General features: G+C 39.3%; 1 pseudogene; it reads right to left on the bottom strand.

The window, feature by feature from the left end:
- Positions 1–23128, bottom strand: part of LOC102139251 (aldo-keto reductase family 1 member B1-like) — a 60849-nt pseudogene extending 37721 nt beyond the window's left edge.
- Positions 23129–23554: the final 426 nt, after the last annotated feature.

The raw sequence follows: 23554 nt of genomic DNA, 5'->3' as shown, positions 1-23554 counted from the left end.
AGATCAGATCAAATGAGAATGAATTCAACTTCAAGGAAGACAAAAAGCAAATTAATCAAGATGATCTAATGAGAGTGGTAATATTTTAATTCTTAGACTAATAGACAATAACATGTGTCACTTCGGGAAACAAAAATATGACAGATTAAAATTAAGAAGCATGTTTATTCAATTTGTTAAGTAGTCATTATTCCTTAAAAATTTTTTTTCCAGATGGAGTCTCCCTCTGTCACCCAGCCTGGATGGCAATGGTGCAATCTCGGCTCACTGCAACCTCCGCCTCCCAGGTTCAAGCGATTCTCCCACCTCAGGCTCCCAAGTAGCTGGGATTACAGATGTGAGCCACCATGCCCTGCTAATTTTTGTATTTTTAGTAGAAACTGGGTTTTACCATGTTGACCAGGCTGGTCTCAAACTCCTGACCTCAGGTGATCTGCCTGCCTCAGACTCCCAAAGTGCTGGGATTATAAGTGTGAGCCACCGTGCCCAGCCTAAAGATCGATTTTTTCATCATAAAATCCCAATTCAGAAGGCTAGAATGCAAGATATTATCTATGGCAACACACATACATACATACCTACATACATACATACTACTTCCAACCTAGTAAATGGCTTCTCATGTGGAAATCATCATAAACAAGATTGGCCACTATGTCTAGGCAAGTGTTACTGTATTGTAACTTTTACTGATCTTAACCCTGACTCTGACATTTAGCTAAAGTACCGGTTGCTCAATGCTATGTACCCAGCAACCTGTGTCAAGTGCGTCCATGTGAAGAGACCAACAAACAGGCTTTGTGTGAGCAATAAAGCTATTTATTCACTTGGGTGCAAGTGGGCTGAGTCCTAAAAGAGAGTCAGCGAAGGGAGATGGGGAAGGCGTTGCTTTATAGGAGTTGGGTAGGTAATGGAAAATTACAGTAAAAGGTGATTACCTATTGTTAGCAGAGGAGGGGGTCACAAGCTACATGATGGGGAGATCATAAGATTCATTGTCTAGAAGACGAATGTCACAAAGTTGATTGATCAGCTAAGGTAGGGCAGGCCCAAGTCACAATAGTAAAATGTTGTAATTTTGGTTAATCAGTTAAGGCAGGAACTGGCTCTTCTACTTCTTTGTGGTTTTTTGGCTGCTCCAGACTTCTTGGCTCCTGCAGGCCACCTGGATGTGTATGTGCAGGTCACAGAAGTTATAATGGCTGAGTTTCGGCTCAGAGTCCTGACATTCCTGTCTTTTTATTTATAAAATATAAAGTTATAAGAAAATTTAAAGAAAATGTAACTTTTTACTGAGGGTTATTGGGGTAGGGTCAGTGTTTCTCAGGACTGCTTCAAGTGTGACCAGGAACTGTGTGGACACCTTAAAGAAAATTCAAGGGTAGAGGGCAGCATAAGAATGGGAATGAGGTTAAAAGTAAGTAAAAATGTAAAGAATAGGACTTCATCAAGGTGAAAGTATTGGAGTGTGCCCTGCCAACAAAGATCATCTATCCACTCCAAGAGGGAGTCAAGAGTGGTGGTTTGGGGATATCTCACTCCAGGAGATATCAGTTGTGATGGTTTGGAGAAAAAATGTAAACCAGCAATGTAAACAAGAGTGGGGCATTTATGAGTAGATGAGAAAGGTGAATAGGAAAATAGCAGGAATGAAAAAGTTTGTGAGGTGCAGTGCAAAAAGGAGGGGGTGACTGCATAAGGCCCTGTTGTAAAAAGTAGAGTAAGGAAGAAGAGACTTAATAAAAATGCACAACAGGATGGATGGGAAGGACAATCTGATTTATGAGGTGAAGGTCTTGAATTAGCCTGTAGGACTTGTCTCATTTCTGGAAGGGTAGGATAGGGGAGTCGTAAGGAGAATTTGTAGGCTTTTAAAGGCCGTGTTGTACCAGGCAAGTGATAACAGGTGTCAGTTCTTTTAAAGCCTGCTGTGAGATGGGATATTGGCATTGAGTGGGGTAAGCGTGATTAGGTTATAATGGGATAGTAATGGGCATGTGATCAGTTGCCAGGGAGGGAGTAGAAGTGTCCCATACCTGGGGGTTAAGGTGGGGGATACAAAAGGAAGACACAAAGGAGGCTTTGGGTTAGGAATAAGGGCGGCAATGAGATGTAGCTGTAGTCCATGAATAGTCAGGGAAGCAGATAATTTGGTTAAAATGTCTCAACCTAATATGAGAACTGGGCATGTGGGGATAACTAAAAAGGAATGCATAAAAGAATGTTGCCCAAGTTGGCACCAAAGTTGGGGAGTTTTAAGAGGTTTAGAGGCCTAGCCATCAATACCCACAACAGTTATGGGGGCAAGGGAAACAGGCCCTTGAAAAGAAGGTAATGTGGAGTCGGTAGCCCTCATATCTATTAAAAAGGGGACTTACCCTCCAACGTGAGAGTTACCTGAAGCTCGGCGTCTATGATAGTCCAGGGGGCTTCCGAGGCAATTGGGCAGTGTCAGTCTTCAGCCGCTAAGCCAAGCTGATCTGGAAAGGAGTCAGTCAGAGAGCCTTGGGCCAGAGATTTATGGTCTCTGGGAGTAGTTGCCCAGTGAGCTTGGCAGTCTGATTTCCAGTGGGTCCCTGCACAGATGGGACACAGCTTGGGAGGAATCCTGGGCTTCGAGCATTCCTTGGCCCAGTGGCCAGATTTCTGGCACTTGAAGCAAGATCCTGAGGGAGGAGGTCCTGTAGGAATGCCTGACCACTGCGGCTCAGGCGTTTTGAAGTTCTTGTGTGCTGGAGATGTGGCTGGGTTTTGTCTCACAGCAGAGGCAAGTAATTGTAACTCAGAAATGCGTTGTCACTTGGCTGCTTCGTCTCTATTATTGTACTACTTGAAGGAAGGTTGATTAATTCCTGTTGTGGGGTTTGAGTGCTGGATTCCAATTTTTGAAGCTTTTTTCTAACGTCAGGAGTTGACTGGGTGATAAAATGCATATTGAGAATAAGACAGCCTTCAGGCCCTTCAGCGTCTAAGGCTGTAAAGTGTCTCAGGGTTGCTGCCAAAGGAGCCATGAACTGGGCTGGATTTTCATCTTTACCTTGGATAGTTTCTTTAATTTTGTCATAATTAACAGCTTTGTATGCTGCCTTTTTAAGCCCTTCAACTAGGCAGGAAATCATGTAATCTCATCTAGCTATATCTGGGGAACCTTCCTGATATTCCATCGGGGATCCTCTCGGGGAACTGCCGTGATACCTTCTTGAAGGACCTTTGTGAAGGTCCGGCTCATGACTCCAGCAGGTGGGCTAGAGAAAAAACTCTTTCTCATTCATCTGGGGAGAGGGTAGAAGTTAGGATGACATTTAAGTCCCTCCAGGTTAAATTGTAGGACTGAGTTAAATATTGGAATTCCTGTATATATTTGGTGGGGTCTGATGAGAAGGAGTCTAAGCATTGATTAATTTGAGAAAGGTCTGATAGAGAAAATGGTACATGCACTCTGACAATGCCTTCAGCCCAAGCCACCTCTTGAAGAGGAAATTTTGGGGCAGGTTGGGGAGTATTTGCCACAGAATGAAATTGTAAACCAGACCGGGTATGGGGAGGGGAGGTGACAGAAGGGTTATAAGGTGGAGGAGCAGAGGCTGAGGAAGAATTGGGACTTGATTCAGCCTATTGAGGAGTGGCCTGGGGAAGGGGAGAGAGGTCAGAGGGGTCTGCAAAAAAGGAGGATTCAGAAGACTCAGTGCACTTGGGATTGGGACTGAAGGGACAGGCAGGAGGGAAAGAAGAAAGATTTGGGATGAGTTGCATTGAAAACAGAGATTAGGGAAGGAAAAAAGTGTAAAACATGCCTGGACATAAGGCACCTCAGACCATTTGCCCATTTTATGACAAAAATTATCTAGATATTGTAGGATGAAGAAATCAAAACTGCTTTTTTCTGGCCATTTATAGCCACTATCAAGTTTGTATTGGGGCCAAGTGGTGTTGCAGAAGAAAATAAGATGCTAGGTTTTAGGTCAGGTGAGAGTTGAAGAGGTTTTAAGTTTTTAAGAATACAGGCTAATGGGGAAGAAGGAGGAATGGAGGGCAGAAGGTTGCCCATAGTAAAAAGGTAAATTTAGAGAAAATAGGGGTAGAGACACGGAGAAAAAAGAGGGGGTAGCACTTGCGACTGAGGTGGAGGATCAAGGCAGGCATCTCTGCAGCGATCAAACACCTCTGGAATGCGGGTGAATAATCAGGCAGGCATCTCCACAGTGATTAGACACCAAAGGAAAACTGTCTTCCTGAGTCCGTGACCAGCACCAGAGTTTTGGATCCATGGAAAAAACGCATTTCCACTGTCTCTACCACAAAGGAAAAGGAAATGAAAGGAAGGGAGGGATTGAAGGGGGTGCCAAAATTGAAAGAAGAAAGAGGTTGAGAGTTAGTGAGAGAGATTGGAGAAGAGAATAAAAAGAGGCTGCTTACCTGATTTAAAATTGGTGAGGTGTTTCTTGGGCTGGTGTGAGAACCCAAACTCATAGGTGGATTTTATCACAGCAAAGAGCAGGAGGACAGGGGATTAATCTCCCCAGTGCAAGTCATGGCACCAAATGTCAAGCACGTCCATGTGAAGAGACCAACAAACAGGCTTTGTGTGAGCAATAAAGCTATTTATTCACTTGGGTGCAAGTGGGCTGAGTCCTAAAAGAGAGTCAGAGAAGGGAGATGGGGAAGGCATTGCTTTATAGGAGTTGGGTAGGTAATGGAAAATTACAGTAAAAGGTGATTACCTATTGTTAGCAGAGAAGGGGGTCACAAGACACATGATAGGGAGATCATAAGACTCATTGTCCAGAAGACGAATGTCACAAAGTTGATTGATCAGCTAAGGTAGGGCAGGGACAAGTCACAATGGTAAAATGTTATAATTTTGGTTAATCACTTAAGGCAGGAACTGGCCGTTTTACTTCTTTGTGGTGTTTTGGCTGCTCCAGACTTCTTGGCTCCTGGAGGCCACCTGGATGTGTATGTGCAGGTCACAGAAGTTATAATGATTGAGCTTCAGCTCAGAGGTCTGACACCTGTACTTAAAGAGTTTAGTTTCAGATTTTTGATCATGTAATGTCTAATAAGGAAACTGGGAAGAAGCACAGTTAAACAGAAGTCATGGATTTTTCAGCTTCTATTGTTTCAGGTGCCACAGCAAATCAGCAGATCCATGACACACCACAGGCAGCAAGGCAGTTTGTGTTAGGCAGGTAACTAGAGACAGACAACAGGACCCAGAGCCAGAGACAGGAATAGGTAGAGAGCAAGCAGCTCACGAGAAGAGCCAGAGGCATTTTAGAAGCAAGTGTGAGCATGATGGGGAGAAACAGTACATCATGATAAAATAGGCAAATTGGAAGCCCTGCAGGGTCAACCAAATAGTCTATTTTTCAGAAACCTAAAAGGTGAAAGGGTGGGTAGAGGCTGGAGAGTGAGGGGATAGTGGCAGAGACTGAAAACCAAAAGCAGAACAGGAACAAATTAAAAACGGAGAATGCAGTTGCATTGCGTCAGAATCAAGTGGACTTTGGCAGCTAAGGCAGCTCGCTGCTCCAGCTTCAGCTGTTCTTCTTCCCCTCCTGCCACGTGAATCGGCCCGGGGGCTTACAGTATTGGCCATGGAAACAGCTGGCTAAGTGCAGAGTTTTGAGAGGTTGGGGCGGGGCTGAAAACAGTTCCTGCAAAGAGAGTATGTTTTGCTTTTAAAGGAAATGAGAAATGTGTTAAATGAGGTATTTGAATATGAATGAGTTATTTGAGTATTTAAATACCGAAAAGAAAAATCACTCAATAGTAAACATGCCTAAGCATAAAAAGATTTAATAGAAATCAAGCACACACTTCAGCAAATGAGTTAATAAACCATATAGCTAAACATGCATGATATTTTCAATTTATGCCTCAGTCTAGAAGCCTCCCAATCATCTCCCACTCTTTTTAAAAGGCAGAGAGCTGTTTAACAACCCTTCAGTGTTCCAGGCGGCAAACAGGCTCTCAACTATTAATGGCAAAGCTGCCAGAAGCCAGACATACCTGGGAACAGATGAAAGGTTTTGTTTGTTCACCTTGAACGTTACACTAGTTCCCACTCAGGACCTCTGAGCACATTACTGGAAATTTTTAAGACACAGTTACTGGTGTGAAGAGGTTTCTGAAAACATACAAAGCACACATTCAACAAGAAAGCCCACCTGAAAATCCTGCGAGGGCAAAACTGAATTGAAACATTACAGCATGCCTGTTCTTTTTCAAAGACCAACGAAAGTTCAAAGATTCAGAAACTTTCTTGAAAATTATAGAAACATTATGGCAAATAAGGTTTCACCTTGTGTGCCAAATACAACTGATTCGTACTTGCCTCCTGAAGCTCTGCATACCTGATCAAATTAGTGATGCCTGCCATAGCCTAGAGAAGAAAGAGTGAAGATACTACTGTTTAAGTCTTTCCTGCTTTGTGTCTCAGGCCATTTGGGCATACTACTTTTTATCCTAGAGGTTGCCAACTGGCACCTCATGAGCTTCATTCACACTTAAGAGATGCATTATTTGGTCCTCACAGTATTTTTAAAAATCAATTACCAATATTTCAAAATGAAAAAATTCACATATTTAAAAGGCATTTGCCATTTATCTTAAAAGTGTAAATTTCTAGCAATTTTAGACTCATCTTTCCAAATAGTAATTGTCATTTGAAGCTGAGTGGTGGTTGCCTCCATTAGGTGGGGTATCTTCTCTTAAAATTGACTTCTTTCCCTCACCTGTAGGTTTCTGTAGGATTTGCATTTGTGAACCCCTGCTCTATTCCTCCTTGTTACTGTTACCCAAACAGTAACAGTACCTTGTTACTGTTACTTCCCGCTCCTCTACATTAATAAGGACATTGAGGTTCACTGTTTTTCAATATCAATTCTGTCATTAACCAGAATGACTTTGACTCCTTGGCCTTACAGTTGCTGGATATGCTCCACTTCAATAATGTCTCACCTCCACTTTGGCAACCCACTCTTCAGCAACAAAAATGTTCTACCTTCAAAATTGTAAATTCCACTATCTTAGTTTTATGTTTTTGTTTTGTTTCGTCATATTAATACAGCTGTCTCTACCTTTATTGGCAATAAATCTACTATTACTTCTCAACAAAGTGTTTAGTCTCTTTTCCTTTTCCATACTTTCTGAATTTATCAGCCCCTTTCGGGGTCTACTTTGTTCTTATGGCTCATTATGCGCTTCTTCCCTTGAAATGATTTTTATTTATTTTGTTCCTTTGTCCTTCCTTCACACCTGCTCACCAAACCTCATTCCTGGATCAATCCAATCATTCAGCTTCTCCAGGGTGATGGACACTGCTGGTTAAGATTATGCTACAAATTCATCAACTCTAGTTTCACTGAGCCTGACATCCCTAAATATCACCCTCTCCTATTCCTCCAGTGGTTACTTCAAAGAATTATCACTTTCTTCAAACAATACAATGTACCTTTTCTTGCCTTACTTTCAGGGGCAATGTTCCTTTCTAATCTATGAAAAACATCAAGGCCATGAGATGAGAGAAGTTCCTCAGCCTGCTCCTACACCACTAACAAACTTACTTAAATTTCCATGCATTCTTGCTTAATCTTTTGGTGGGACAAATGTCCCTTCTCCAGCCAAGACTAAGTCTTCCCACCTAAGCACACTTGATATTGCCCAGCCCATCCTCCTATCCCTGAGCCTTGAATTTGTTTCATCACCCATATCCCATCTCTCATATCTCCAATATTTTTCTGTGCTTACTTGCTTTTTCCTCTCAAAATATGAACATGCTCAAGTCTCTTCCATAGAAAATCAATCTTCCCTCAACCTCAAGTACTGGCTACAATCTTATTTACTGCCACTCTCACTGATAAATTGCTTGAAGAGCAGTCTACACTCCCCCTGTCCACTTCCCTGCATTCCAGTGACTCCTCTGTCTACTGATTTGTAACGTATATCATTACCTCTTTATTGAAACTTTTTGTAAGGTTATGACCCCCACATTTCTAAATTCAGCAAGCATTGTTTACCCGTGTCTTGCTTGATGGCTGTAACATTTGCCCAATGTTAAAAGTTTCCTATGACTCCAAACTCTCTTCCCTTGCCACCCTGATTTATATCCTATCCTTATGGCTGTCTTTTTCTGACACAAGTGTCTCAGCATGTTGCTCAGGCTGGTCTTGAATGCCTGGACTCAAGCAATCCTCCCACCTCAACCTCCTATGCAGCTAGGATTACAAGCATGTGCCACAGCACCTGGCTATGGCTGTGTCTTTAGCCACTTTTCAAAACATTGCTTTTAAGCCACTTTTCAAAACATTGATTTTGCCTATCAACTAAATGTTATTATTACCCAGGACTCCAAACTCAGCTCTATGCTCTTCTCATATTATACATTCTCCCTTGTAATCCCATGCACTTACATAAAACTTCAACTACAGACAGTCCTTGACTTACAATGGTTCAACATTACAATGGTGCCAAAATGATACGCATTCAGTAGAAACCATACTTTGAGTACCCATACAACCATTCTGTTTTTCACTTCCAGAACAATATTCAATACATTATATGAGATACTCAACACTTCATTAGAAAATAGGCTTTATGTTAGATGATTTTGCCCAACTGTAGGCTAATCTAAGTGTTCTGAGCACATTTCAGGTAGGCTAAGCTAAGCTATGATATTTGGTAGATTAGAAGTATTAAATGTATTTTTGACTTATGATATTTTCAACTTACGATGCATTGACTTAGACATAACCCCATCATAAGTCAGGGAGCATCTGCATTACCCCCAGGCCTCTCTCTCAAGCTTAAAACCCTCATATCCAAGTGTGTACAGGATGTGCCTATTTGGATAATCTAAAGACAATGTGAATTCCGCACATCTCAGACTGAATTCACCCTCCCAATTCTATGATTTCCCACTTCATTAATAACATTAACATCTACCCTGACTCTCAAGCCAGAGATTTATGAGATATTCTGAGGTCCATCTCCCTCTTCCTCAGCCAAGTCCTATAATTCCAGATCTTAAATGTAAGAAGTACAAAAAAGAAAAGATTGAAGACATTACCTTTTCAATAAAATAAACAAGATCACTTCACCAGATCATGTCACAGTTTGGCCCTGGGCAATCCATTCTCCCACAGAGATCCCACTTAAAATTTCTGAAGTGCAAATCTGACCATATCACTTCTCTTCAATGACTATCTATTGATTTCACAATAAAAGTAAAAGATAAATTTAGCATACAGGTCCTTAACATTGCCAGGCTCATTTCCTGCTTCTCCGCTATTTGCCTTCTATATGCCCTACAAAATGAACTGCTTGCATTTTCCTGAATGTGTCACACCATTTCATTCTGTACTTTTATTCATGCTGCTTCTTCTACCTGGAATTATTCCACATTTTTAATCTTTTTTCATTTCCTTAACTGCTTAGCTCTTAACCTTTAAGACTTAACTTAAACATGAACTCTTCCAGGAAGCTTTCCCTGACTCTCCTTTTTCTGTACCCCCAGTAATCTACATATATCTTTATCATAATGCTAATCACACTAACTTATGAATATTAACGTATTTGTATGACTCTTCTATCAGGGCAAAGTTCCAAAGGCCAAACTTGATTGATTGATATTTCTTTCTGTATTCCTAATGCCTAATACATTTTTAGTACATGGCAGATGCTTAATTAATATTTGATAAATCAAATAATGAAAAAACAAATTAATGAAAAGTGAATTAGGGAATAAGAAAGACAAAAATTCAAGTTACTGTCATTTCTTTTTCATGCTAACCTAACTCATGTTTTAGAGGCTTTATTTCATGTATGTGCCTAGGGGAGGTAATTGAGGATTTATAAGAATTCATACCACTAGTCACCTTTGTGCTATTTTATCATGAATAAGTTAGACTATAATTTGCATAATTGAAGTGCTACCTTAATAGATGCTGGTGAGTCCTTGTAGGACAACTAGACTCCATTGTGTCACCAAGGGTTTCTCTTTCATTTGTCACATCTTTACCATCTTAAAAAGTATGTCTATACAAGCTGCCCCAGCCACGATGTCTCTGGGACTCTGTCTACTACCACAGCTCTGCCTGCCTTGCCTCATCTTGCCCATACATGCTGCTCTTTATAACTGCTACTTTAGTAAAATCAGCCAACCGGGCTCCTTTAGCAAGGCAAGAAAAGTTTCCCAGAAGAGCAAAATAATTGTTAAATCACAAGCTTTGCACATTAAAATTGCTTCTAACCTCACTCAAAGCTTCCTTTTGTGCCTGAAACAAATTTTAATAGTTGTGATTCTGCTCCTTTTGCTACACACTCCCACCATACCCCACCTCCAAAATCAACACCTTCTTGCCAATGAATAGCCTGATTCAGACTTCTCCTTTCCTTTTCAATGGATGGGTCTGGAAGTACACTCCGCTGCCTTCCTGCCTATTCCAAGGCTGACATGCCCTGCCCAATTATGCTATATCTCTTACCACCTTCCCCATATGAGAATGTGGTGTGTGTTTAGGGAGGGAAACTTGCCAGTATTATCCAGCCAGTAATGCTTGTATAAAAGGGGCCCTAGACCATCCATCTAAGCTATTCCTTGCAGCACAAGTGAACCTCACAGGCCCACAGCAGGCACAAGCTATATGTTGCACACTGACAAAAATGTAGTCTAAAGGAAGGGGTGGAGGACAGGGTAACTAGAGGGTGGTTAACAGATACAAAAGTACAGCTAGATAGGACAAATACATTCTAGTGCTCTATAGCACTATAGGGTGACTATAATAAACAACAATGTATTGTAGACTTTCAAATAACTAGAAAAGTGGATTTCTAATACGCTCAACACAAAGAAATGCCCTTCAGATGTTCTAGCTTATCATTTCTGCATTGTCTTGGATACAGCCGGTCTCCTTCCTTTACTTATTTATGTGTTCCTAAATGTAACACAAGTGATGTTCAGAAGGTGTTGCTCTCTGTTTAAAAAAAAAGTTGGCATCCTGATGCCAAAATAGTAATATCTACTATTTCCATACCTCACATGAACACTTTTGCCAGTATGTTTTAACACTAGTATGTTCCACCTGACTTCCCTTCACAATCTTTGGTTAGACCACATTGTGTTGACTTACTTTTACTCTGGATTATTTAATGCCTCAAGATTTCAAGAGTTGTATCTTAGCAAAAATTTCCTCTTAACATATCATTATTAATATAAATATACTTTGGTCTTTTTTTATATATAACAGGGTATCACTCTATTGCCCTGGCTAGTCTTAAACTCCTGGCCTTAAGCACTCCTCTTATCTTGACCTCCCAAAGTGCTAGGATTACAGGCATATGCCACCACACCTGGCCTATTTTTGTCTTTTTAAACACATCAAATTAATTACTCTAGTGATCATGAAATTTTTCTTTTTTGCATTTTCATATCTCTTTTCTTCCAAAAAATTTTTTTAATTATTTTTTATTATTATTATACTTTAAGTTCTAGGGTACATGTGCGTAACGTGCAGGTTTGTTACATATGTATACTTGTGCCATGTTGCTGTGCTGCACCCATCAACTCGTCAGCACCCATCAACTCGTCATTTACATCAGGTATAACTCCCAATGCAATCCCTCCCCCTCCCCCCTACCCCCTCCCCATGATAGGCCCGGTGTGTGATATTCCCCTTCCCGAGTCCAAGTGATCTCATTGTTCAGTATCCCACCTATGAGTGAGAACATGTGGTGTTTGGTTTTCTGTTCTTGTGATAGTTTGCTAAGAATGATGGTTTCCAGCTGCATCCATGTCCCTACAAAGGACACAAACTCATCCTTTTTTAATCTCTTCTCAGATATTATATATCCCCAGGAGTCTTCAGAATTCTCAAATATCACCACTTTCTTCACAAAGCCAATCAATTACACTGATGTTATAGGGGAAAATAAGTATTTGTAAATATTTTCTCAAATGTTCCTAAAAATCTTTAGATCTAGGTAACTCCATGCAACCTATGAAAGCCTAATGTTTTTCATGTTAAATTTAGGCTAGGCTACAACCAAATCACCAAGCTTGCTAATGAAATTTTCTGTGACTGGATCAAGCAAGAGAGTTTAAATCTTAATATGAAGGAAATTATCAGAATTAGTTCCTTTTTTAACAATTTGATGTGATAAGTTTAAATCTAAACAGAAAAAAATAAAATGAGTTCTGAAACTCTCCCATTTTCTGTTTCTTCATCTAATAAAAATCACATCTCCTCTTCAGGCATAAATAACTGACATAGCTTCCTAAGTCATCTGGCCCCCAGGTCTACCTAAGCAGAGGTATGTGCTTTTCACAGTTCCAGTTCCTGGAACTGTGTCTGTGCATTGGCTGAACTGTGTCAACAGAGGAAAGGTATAGGATAGGGATACTCCTAAGCTGTTCTACATCAACCAACACCACTGGATGTTGCTCAGGACTTCATCAGTACCTTGTTGCCTTTCTGAGTGGCAAATTAAAATGAATAGAAGGACATCCCCACAGCCATGGTCTCCATTCTATCTGCTGCTGCTGAGAGATGATTATTGCCTTTATCTGGCATGTTTGGCATGAGGACTGAGGTTCGACAAGCTATTTCCTGAGTGCTGATGACCAACTTCAGTTGAGTGTGTCAAATATTTTATGAGTTATCTGTTGTCTATTTATTTCAAGAATCACTAAGAAAATAAAATACTCTCCCTCTCATTTCTTTTATGATATGATAATAAGATGCTTGACTGGGTGAGCAAATTTAAATTATTTAAAAACAATGAAAGAGTAATTTAGCCACTCTTAATAAATGTTGGCTTCCAAGACTCAGTCACATCATACAGAATCAATCTGGAGCAGGATACATTTGAATGGATCCAAAGAAAATGGTGTATAATTTAACCCTGAGTTCATTTCTGTGGTGCTAAAAACCAAGAATTGCATAAAGCATTAATCAAGAGAGATATTTCTCTCTAGACAATTATTAATACAAGCACTTCTAGAGAAGCACTAAGAACACGTGCCACTCCAGATGCAGGTCCAAAGGCCATGTTTTAAGTAGCATTACCCCAGAGTATAATAAAACCATCATAATAATAGAACCCAAGAGCTGGAAGGCCCCAAGAAACTAAGTCACTTCCAGCAGCCAAAGCCATACAAAAAATGATAAGGGCCACTGTGAGGAAGTAGTGAACTACTTACTTATCACTGAAGGTAGGTCAGCAAAAACTCAGTAACTACTTATCAGGAATATTATAGCAGAATTCCATATAGCACATAGAGAGATTAAACTAGGTGATCTTTAAGAAAATTTCAAGTCTAAGATTATATTATCTCTGTATCTGGAAATGAACAGAAACCTCATTTGTGACAAATGTTTTATCTTGAAGGAATTTTTCATAACTGTTCATCTTTACAGAAAGATAATCCCAATATCAAGAATATTTATCCCTGTTTATTATATCAAAGCTATCCTAGAATATTTAGTCTTACTAAGAGAACCAGAAATTAAAATAATATGGTTCTCTCTCTTCAAAAGTCACATTTGAATACTGATCTCTTTAGGTATGGTGCTTTAATTGTTGAAAACAATTAAAATAGCTGTAGTTGCTTGTCTCTATGTATAATCCAGTATCATTATAAAATTTAAATGGAAATAAGAATATAAAAAAAGAAAATCACCAGAAGTTTTACATGAAATACCAGTGTTATTATTATACTAATGATTTAAATGAATTTTAGATATATGTATATATACAATTTTATGCAAATCAAACTATGTTATACATCGCATCTTTGCTTGGGACAACTTCCCTTTTTTTATGTTTTTAGAGGTGGATTGGTGAAAATATACCCTGTTTTCTCCATTCCTAACCACTACCACCAAAACAAGGAAAAATAATTAGTGAACTACTGGTCATTCTTTCATAAATTTCTCCTGGTTCACGTTATCATAGGCAAATGAACATACACATATATATATTTGTGTTTACAAAATGTTCTATAAATATGTTATCATTTTATAATCTATTCTCTATTTTTAAAACTCTCATGACTTCCTCTTGGAAATATGTCTAAGTAAACTGCTATAAATTTAGATTGCTGTTTTTATAACAGCTTTATATCTCATATGTATGAATGTGCCATACTTTTTTCAATAATTCTCCTGTTAAAGAGATTTAAGGATGTTTCCAATATTTTATCATTACAAACTATAAAATAATTCACATACTTTTCAATCTACTATTTGTTACTCAAATTTTTTCTATTTGATGCATTTCCAGAAGTATGTTTAACAAGTTAAATTACATTATTTTAACAGAATTGTTATACTAGAGAGTTTAGAAAATAGTATTTCCACCAGCAATGTATAAATCCACGTCTATCTCTGACAGCAGTAAAAGTTAACTTAATTTTATTATTTTCTAAAGTGTAAGATTAGAAGTATTATTTTACTTCATTTTGCATTTCCTGGACAACTAAAGTAGCTTAGCATCTTTGCATTGATTTGTTGACCATTTTGATTTCCTATTTCATTATTTGCTTATTCATATCCTTTTTTCTTTTATTTATTGTACTTTCTTGTTATCATTTTAAAAATGTATAGCAAATTAGAGCTATTAATAATTTTTTCATAAACATTGCAACATTTTCCTATTTAATATAAGCCCTCTAATTTTGATCTAACTTTAGATTAATTTTAATCTAACTTTAGGTTTAGATTACTTCCCGGTTTTAACTTTTTTTAAAAGTTCTCTATGTAACACACAGAAAGAGGTGATGAAATATTACACAGGCAACTTCAATTACTTAAATAACTTTGTTTCCCCTGAATTGTTCAGCACTCTTAGTTACTGAACCTTGAGCACCACATGAAGCCAATAGCCTCATAGTCAACAAAAAATATTTTCCACCATGAACATATTTTCCCTTGTTCCTTTCCACTGTGGCTGTATATTACATCTATCTTTTTTTTTACATGCCCTCATGCAAACACACACTCTCTCATTCTAAAGATCACAATTTGTTTCCAGCCTTCAACTCCCCAAAACAAGAAACAACCCAAACGCCACTCAACAATACAATGGATAAATTAGTCGTAATACATTTAAACAACGGAATGCTATATATGAGTAAAAATGAGCAAACTGTAGCTACACATAAAAACATGGATGAAACTGATAACCCAAAAATGACTGAGAGAATCCAGACACAAAAGATGTATAGAATGTAAGATTCAACTCATTGAACATTAAAATCTGAGCAAAATAAAGTAAAAAGGAAGAAAAGGAGAAAGAAAAAAATCTCATTCCCAGAAGTAGAAATATAATATTAAGATATGTTCCAACTTATCAGATCATGGATGTGATGTTAAAAAGGAAAAAACATGATTTAATGTGAACTAAAGTAATACCAAATGTTCTGAGAAACAAAATCACGTGCTGAGAGTCTGGAGAGAGGCCAGAGGGAAGAAATTACTATGTGACTCAGTGTAAGGCAAAGGAAGCTGTAAGAAGTTAGAGAAAATGAAGAGAGTCAAAGATATGCTTCTATAAGCACCAGCTAATATAACTAGAGAGAGCAAGAGAAGAAAAGCTACTATGGAATACTTATGACCTACATGTGACAGTTTTTAAGTTCTTGATACCTGTCCTCCCCAGCATTTATCATGAAAAGGAAGTTAGAAAACAGGATGGCAACAATATACAGAACAAATAGAGATGGAAGGAGGTGGGAATAACACTGGCCCACAGTGGGAATCACTAATGAAGATAATCCATATACAATATTTGTTAGGAGACAGACTTCAGCACAACACTCAAATTTAACCATTCAGTAAATTATGTATGCATAAAAATAGATGTAACTTAGCATAAGATTCCTGGTGCCATGACTGTTGCCACAGTGGTTAATTTCTACCTATTGCCTACAGTGGTGGAATAAAGGAAAGTGGTTGAAAACTAGCATTTACAGAACACTACCTGTATTCTGGGGCTTCTACTTTGATAGGCAATTTAATCTACCCAACAGCCCAATGAAATAAAGTAGTATCCTTATCACATTTTTATCTATGAGAAAACTGTCTCAGAGACACAAAATTAGTAAGTAGCAGAGACATAATCTGAACCCACAATGCTTATTCTAAAACCAATGTTCCTTCCACCATATTATGTGGTGTCTCTCACATTTAATGTGCACATTAATATCATTTGAGTTTTTGAAAAATTATCATTACCCAAGCCCCACTCCCAGAGATTCTGATTCAACTATCTAGTTTCAGGGGGATGGAAAAAATGAGATAGACATAAATATATGTTTAATAATATACAGTGAAAAATTTACAAAACAATTACATAGTTGTATGAATCTGTGGTCTACTTCTTTTTCTTGCTGCATAGTATTTTAATTGTGTAAATAGACCCCAATATATTTAAACATTCACCAGTTGTTGCAGAGTTGGGTGGTTTTCACTCAGAAACAAATATGAATATAACTCCCAATAAAATTCATATACATAGTCTTTTGATGGACAGAGGCTTTCATTTCTCGGCTTTAAATAATGCATTATCAAGGAGGGCAATAAAGCCCTCAGGGGTATAAAAATTGGTACTTGAGAAATAAAAAAAAAACTTAGATGTCACAATGATTCGTGTTCCTCCAAAAGGCTACAATACATAAACAGCATGAAGAGGTATATAGTACAGTATAATTGAAGTATTTAAATTTCATGAGGGGCAGACATAATAAGGAAAACATGTATAGAAAGGATCTGGATGCTGGGGTTGGGGAGTAGGGTGATACTAAAAAAGAAACAATGCTGAAAAATACTGTTTTATAACTAGGAGTAAAATTGCAGTTTTTATATATGTTCATCTTTAATATGTACTGCAAAAAAATCTTCCAGAATGCTTATGTTTTAAATGAACCAGAGATGATTCTAATGTATATCAAGAATAAGGACTACAGCACTCTACCATGCTGTTCACAATAAGCAGAACAAGTAGCATCACCAGTTTGTGGGTAGACAAGGTCCTGTCTTCCTGCCTCCCATATTTCTTGCTCAGCACCACAACCTCTAACCAGCAGTCTCTTCTCCAGGCTTTGGAATTAATTCTGCCAATAGAATATAAAGAGCTCTAGGTGATTTCATCAAGAAATCAATATCAGGTCATCCTAAACACAAATTTTAACTCTGACTCTGTGCCCCAGTTTTTAACAGCAGCTCCAAGTTTTTCTATAGTTTTTCTCTATTCATCTTTGGTACACATATTGCTGAATCCAAGTTTTTCATGTCAACAACCTGCCTTTACTATACTTTGTTTTCTATCACTGCCTGTAATGAATACCACACTCATAGAAGCTTAGCTAAGGAAAGAACAAAATAAAAACATCCTCCAAAAATGTGCATATCTTTAAGGATAAACATAACAAGTAATAATATTTTTTCTTTTTTTATATTTTTAATTTTTGAGTATACATAGTAGTTGTATATATTTATGGGATAATGCATGAGATTTTTGATACAGGCATGCAAAGTGAAATAAGCACATCATGAAAAATGTGGTATTCATCCCCTCAAACTTTTATCTTTTGAGTTACAAACAATTTAATTACACTGAAGTTCTTTTTAAATGTACAATTAAATTATTATTGACAACAGTCACCCTGTTGCACATAAACTAGAAAATCTAGAAGAAATGGATACATTCCTGCACACATACAACCTCCCAAGACTGAACCAGGAAAAAATTGAATGCCTGAACAGAACAATAACAAGTTATAAAATTGAGGCAGTAATAAATAGCCTACAAACCAATCAAAAACATAAAAGCCAAGGACCAACAGATTCACAGCTGAATTATACCATATGTACAAGGAAGATCTTGTACCTTTCCTACTGAAACTATTCCAAAGAAATGAGGAGGAGGGACTCCTCCCAAACTCATTCTGTGAGGCCAGCATCGTCCGGATACCAAAACCTGGAAGAGAGAAAACAATTAAAGAAAACTTCAGGCCAATATCCTTGATGAACATCAATGGAAAAATTCTCAACAAAATACTGGCAAACTGAATCCAACAACACATCCAAAAGCTTATCCACCAAGATAAAGTAGGCTTCATCCCCAGGATGCAAGTTTGGTCCAACATACACAAATTAATAAATGTGATTCATCACAAACAAAACTAAATACAAAAACCACATGATTATCTCAATAGATGCAGAAAAGGCTTCAATAAAATTCAACATCCCTTCATGTTAAAAACTCTCAATAAACTAGGTGTTGAAGGAATATACCTCAAAATAACAAAAGCCATCTGTGTCAAACCCACAGCCAACATCATAATGAATGGGCAAAAGCTGGAAGAATTCTCCTTGAAAACTTGCACAATATAAGGATGCCTTCTCTCACCACTCCTATTCAACATAGTATTGGAAGTCCTGGCCAGGGTAATCAGGCAAGAGAGAGAAAGAAAGGCACTCAAATAGACATTCAAATAGGAAGACAGGATGTCAAACTATTCCTGTTGGCAAATGACATGATCCTATATCTAGAAAGCCCCATCATCTCAGCCCAAAAGCTTCTTAAGCTGATAAGCAACTTCAGCAATGTCTCAGGATACAAAATCAATATATAAAACTCACTAGCATTCCTATACAGCAACAACAGTCAAGGCAAGGCCAAATCACAAAACAACACCCATTCACAATTGCCACAAAAAGAATAAAATACCTAGGAATACAGCTAAATAGCAAGGTGAGAGATCTTTACAAAGAGAACTACAAATCACTACTCAAAGAAATCAGAGATGACACAAACAAATGGAAAAACATTCCATGCTCATGGATAGGAAGAATCAATATTGTGAAAGTGTCCATAGTGTCCAGAGTAATTTACAGATTCAGTGCTACTCCCATTGTACAATTGCTGACATTCTTCACAGAACTAGGAAAAAAAAACTATTTTAAAATTCATGTGGAACCCAAAAAGAGTTATTTTAAAATCATATGGAACCAAAAAACAGCGTGAATAGCCAAGACAATCCTAAGCAAAAAGAACAAAGTTCTACCCGACTTCAAACTATTCTACAAAAAATAACAAATGCTGAAGAGGTTGTAAAGAAAAAGGAATGCTAATACACTGTTGGTGGGAGAGTAAATTAGTTCAACTATTGTGGAAGACAGTGTTGCAATTCATCAAAGACCTAAAGTCAGAAATACTATTCAACCCAGCAATCTCACTACTGGGTATATAGCCAAAAGAATTTAAATCATTCTGCTATAAAGATACATGCATGTGTATTCACAATAGCAAAGACACGGAGTAAACCTAATTGCCCATCAATAATAGACCAGATAAAGAAAATGTGATAGATATACACCATGGAATACTATGCAGCCATAAAATATGAGATTATATCCTTTGCAGGGACATGGATGGAGCTGGAGGCTATTATCATTAGCAAACTAACACAGAAACAGAAAACCAAATACCGCATGTTCTCACTTATAAGTGGGAACCAAATGATGAGAACATATGAACACATAAAGGTGAACAGCACACACACTGGGGCCTATGAGAGGGTGGAGAATGAGAATGGGGAGAAGATCAGGAAAAATAACTAATGGGTAATAGGCTTAATACCTGGGTGATGAAATAATCTGCACAACAAAACCCCATGACTCACATTTACCTATGTAACAAACTTGTACGTGTACGCCTGAACTTAAAATAAAAGTTAAAAAAAATAATAATAATGTTGAATGTTGACCCCAATGTCTTCTGGCTTGAAGGATTTCCACTGAGAGGTCTGCTGTTAGTCTGATAGCCGTCCCTCTGTAGGTGACCTGGCCGTTTTGTCTAGCTGCATTTAATATTTTATCTTTCATTTTGACCTTGGAGAATCTCATGATTATGTGTTTTAGGGATAATCTTTCTGTGAAGTATTTTGTGTGGGTTCTTTGCATTTCCTGAATGTGAATGTTGGCCTCTCTAGCTAGGTTGGGGAAGTTCTCATGGATGATATCCTGAAACATTTTTTCCAAGTTGCTTACACTCTCCCCATCTCTTTCAGAGACACCAAGGAGTTGTAGATTTGATCTCTTTACATAATCACATATTTCTCTGAGGTTTTGTTTATTTCTTTTTGTTCTTTTTTCTCTACTCTTGTCTGACCATCTTATTTCAGAAAGCCAGTCTTCAAGGTCTGAGATTCTTCTGCTTGGTCTATTCAGCTATTCATACTTGTGATTGCATTATAAAATTCTTCTAGTGTGTTTTTCAGCTCTATCAGGTTGGTTACATTCATTTCTATAATGGCTATTTTGTCTGTCAGCTCCTGCATCATTTATTGTGATTCTTAACTTCCTTGGGTTGAGTTTCAACATACTTCTGCATCTCAATGATCTTTATTCCTTTCCATATTCTGAATTCTATTTCTGTCATTTTAGTCACCTCAGCCAGGTTTAGAACCCTTGCTAGAGAGGTGGTGTAGTCATTTGGAGGAAAGAAGGCACTCTGGCTTTTTGAGTCATCAGGTTTCTGGCACTAGTTTTTGTCATCTTTGTGGATGTATGCTACTTCAATCTTTGAAGTTGCTTACCTTTGGGCATTTTTTTTTCTTTTATACTATTTGATGACTTTGAGGGTTTGGTTGTGGTATAAAGTGGATTCAGTCAACTGGCTTCGTTTCTTAGGGGGGTCAATGCTCAGCTCTCAATTTCTGGACTGACTGCTGTAACTCTGAGGGGCTTGTATTGGGCTCTGGCTTCATTCTCTGTCTCCTCAAGGTTAAGAATCCACTCCATTTGGAGGACCAAGGTGCTCTCGAACCACTACACTTCAGTGAGTAGTGTCAAGAAAAACATTTTGTAGTGAGATGACAACAGTAACTGTCTTCGTTCACTCATGCCAGCAGCAGCAACACAGCAGGTTCCACGTTCCTCAGTTGCCACAGGGTGCTATCAGGTGCCTGCCTGCCTGCCTCCATGCAGGCATTCACCACAGTGGTAGAGGTAAGCCAGTTCAAGGGGGCAGGGATAAGGGGCCTGCTGGAGACTGTGCTTGTGGTCACACTGGAGGTTGTGCTGACAAAGGGGGCAGGGAACTGGTGGGTGCAGGTCTTTGTGCGTTCTCTGTGTGCTGCAGGCAGGGTAGTCGCTCAGGGTGGGTAAGGGTCCGCTGTTTTCTGTTCCTAGTTTCACTCCTGCAGCAGTGTTTGTGCAGGAGTGGGGTGCTGTGAGATGTGGGGCTGGTTGGCTCTGTTCTCACCAAACTCTGACTGCAATGGTAGTTAGCAGGGGGAGGCAGAATAAACAGCACACCTGACACAGCAGTGGCAAAGTAATATGGGGGGTTGCCATGGGCCTGGGGGAAGCTCCAGTGTGGGAAGGGAAGGAGTGGGCTGGCATGTGGCTCTGAGGGCCACCCTACTGGAGCTCTCCACCAGCCAAACATGGTTCACCAGTCCAGAAGCCATGATGCGGGCTCCCAGGGCACTTGAGTCTGCCCTGCAAGCAGGTGCTGCCAGGCTTGGGCCCTGGGAGAGGCCAGTAGACCAAGGTTTGCTCATGTAAAATCAGCCCCTTCTGATGAGCAAGACAACCCTGCAGAGTTCAGGCCCTAAAGGTTCCCTAGGGCTAAATCTCCTATGGCAGCAAGTCAAGTCTAAGAGAATGGCCATCCCTGGCAATGCTCCACTACAGATACTCCTGCACCAAACCATTTAGGTTCCACATCAGCTGGCTTTCTACTCCTACCACTTCCCTAAGCAATTCTCCTTGCAAACTCAAGTGTCCATGGTGGTAAAGGGGTTTCCCTCAGCAGGGATTCCAGAGGCCAGTGGCGAGAGCAAGTTGTCCCTTGCCACTTCAACTCACCCATTCCCCCATAGTCATTGAGGGCCAGGAATGAGTCCTGGTGTGCAGTAGCCCTGTGCAGGGTTCCCAGATTTCTCCCTCTTCAGCCCACCTTCCACATCTTCCCTTTGTCCACTCTAGGCACTTTCCTTCTAAAGATATGTTAGAAATGCACCAGTCTTCTCAGTCCCTCATAGCAACTGTTCCACCTGGTTGTGTCTAGTTGGCCATCTTGCTCGATCCTCTTTAACCTTTTGAATAAACTTTCTACCCCTAGCTTTTTCTCTACCTCCTCTTTAAAACCAATAACTTTTAGACTTGACCTTTTGAGGCTGTTTTCTACATTCTGTAGGTGTGCTTTGTTGCTTTTCATTCCCTTTTCTCTTGTTTCCTCTGACCGTGTATTTCCAAATAGCATGTCTTCAAGCTCACTAATTCTTTCTTCTGCTTGATTAATTCTGCAATTAAAGGGCTCATGCATGGGGCGCAGTGGTGCATGCCTGTAGTCTCAGCTACTTGGGAGGCTGAGGCAGAAGGATTGCTTGAGACCAAGAGTTCTAGGCTATAGTGTACTATGCTGATCAGGTGTATGTGCTAAGCTTGGCATCAGTATGGTGACCTCCCAGGAGTGGGGGGCCACCAGCTTGCCTAATGATGGGTGAACTGGTCCAGGTCAGAAATGGAACAAGTCAAAACTACCATGCTGATCAGCAGTGGAATCATGCCTGTAAATAGCCACTGCACTCCCGCCTGGGCAAATGTAGTGAGACCCCACCTCTAAAAAATAAAGGACTCTGATGCATTCTTCAGTATGCCAATTACATTTTTCACCTCCAGAACTTTCACTTGATTCTAACTTTTTCAATCTCTTTGTTAAATTATTCTGATAGAATTCTGAATTCTGTTATCTTGAATTTCTCTGAGTTTGTTGAACACAGTTATTTGGAGTTCTCTGTCTGAACATTCCCATATCTCTGTTTCTCCAGGATTGGTCCCTGGTGCATTATTTAGTTCATCTGATGACATCATGTTTTCCTGGATGGTATTGATGCTAGTTGATATTCTTTGGTGTCTGAGTATGAGAGAATTATTTATTTATTTCAGTATTCACTGTCTGGGCTTATTTGTACCTGTCCTTCTTAGCAAGACTTTCCAGATATTTGAAAGGACCTGAGTGTTGTGATCTAAGCTCTACCTTCTTTAGGGAGTACCCCAAGCTCAGTAACACTGTGGTTCTTGCAGATTCGTGGAGGTACCGCCTCGATGGTCATGGACCAAATCAAGGAGAATTATCTGGATTACCAGGCAGCGACTCTTGTTTTCTCTCTTTCCTTTCTCCCAAACAAACAGAATTTCTCTCTCTGTTCTGAGCCACCTAAAGCTGGAGGCAGTGTTATACAAGCACCTCTATAGCCACCACCACTATGACTATGCTGGGTCAGACCTGAAGTCAGCACAGCGCTGGGTCTTGCCCAAGGCCTGCTGTAACCACTCCCTGGCTACTGCCTATATTTTCTCAAGGCCCTGGGGCCCCACAATCAACAGGTGGTAAAGCCAGTCAGGCCTGTGTCCTTCCCTTTGGGGAAGAGAGATCCACCAGACCCTAGGTGGGTCCAGAGGTGCTGTTCATGAGTCAGAAACTAGAGTCAAAACCTTAAAAGTCTAATTGGTGTTCTATTAAATTGTATTATATTGCA

This window comes from Macaca fascicularis, chromosome X (genome assembly GCF_037993035.2).
Source record: "Macaca fascicularis isolate 582-1 chromosome X, T2T-MFA8v1.1".
NCBI lineage: Eukaryota > Metazoa > Chordata > Mammalia > Primates > Cercopithecidae > Macaca > Macaca fascicularis.
Note: the sequence above shows the minus strand (reverse complement) of the source record. Positions and strands in the feature narration are given on the sequence as shown.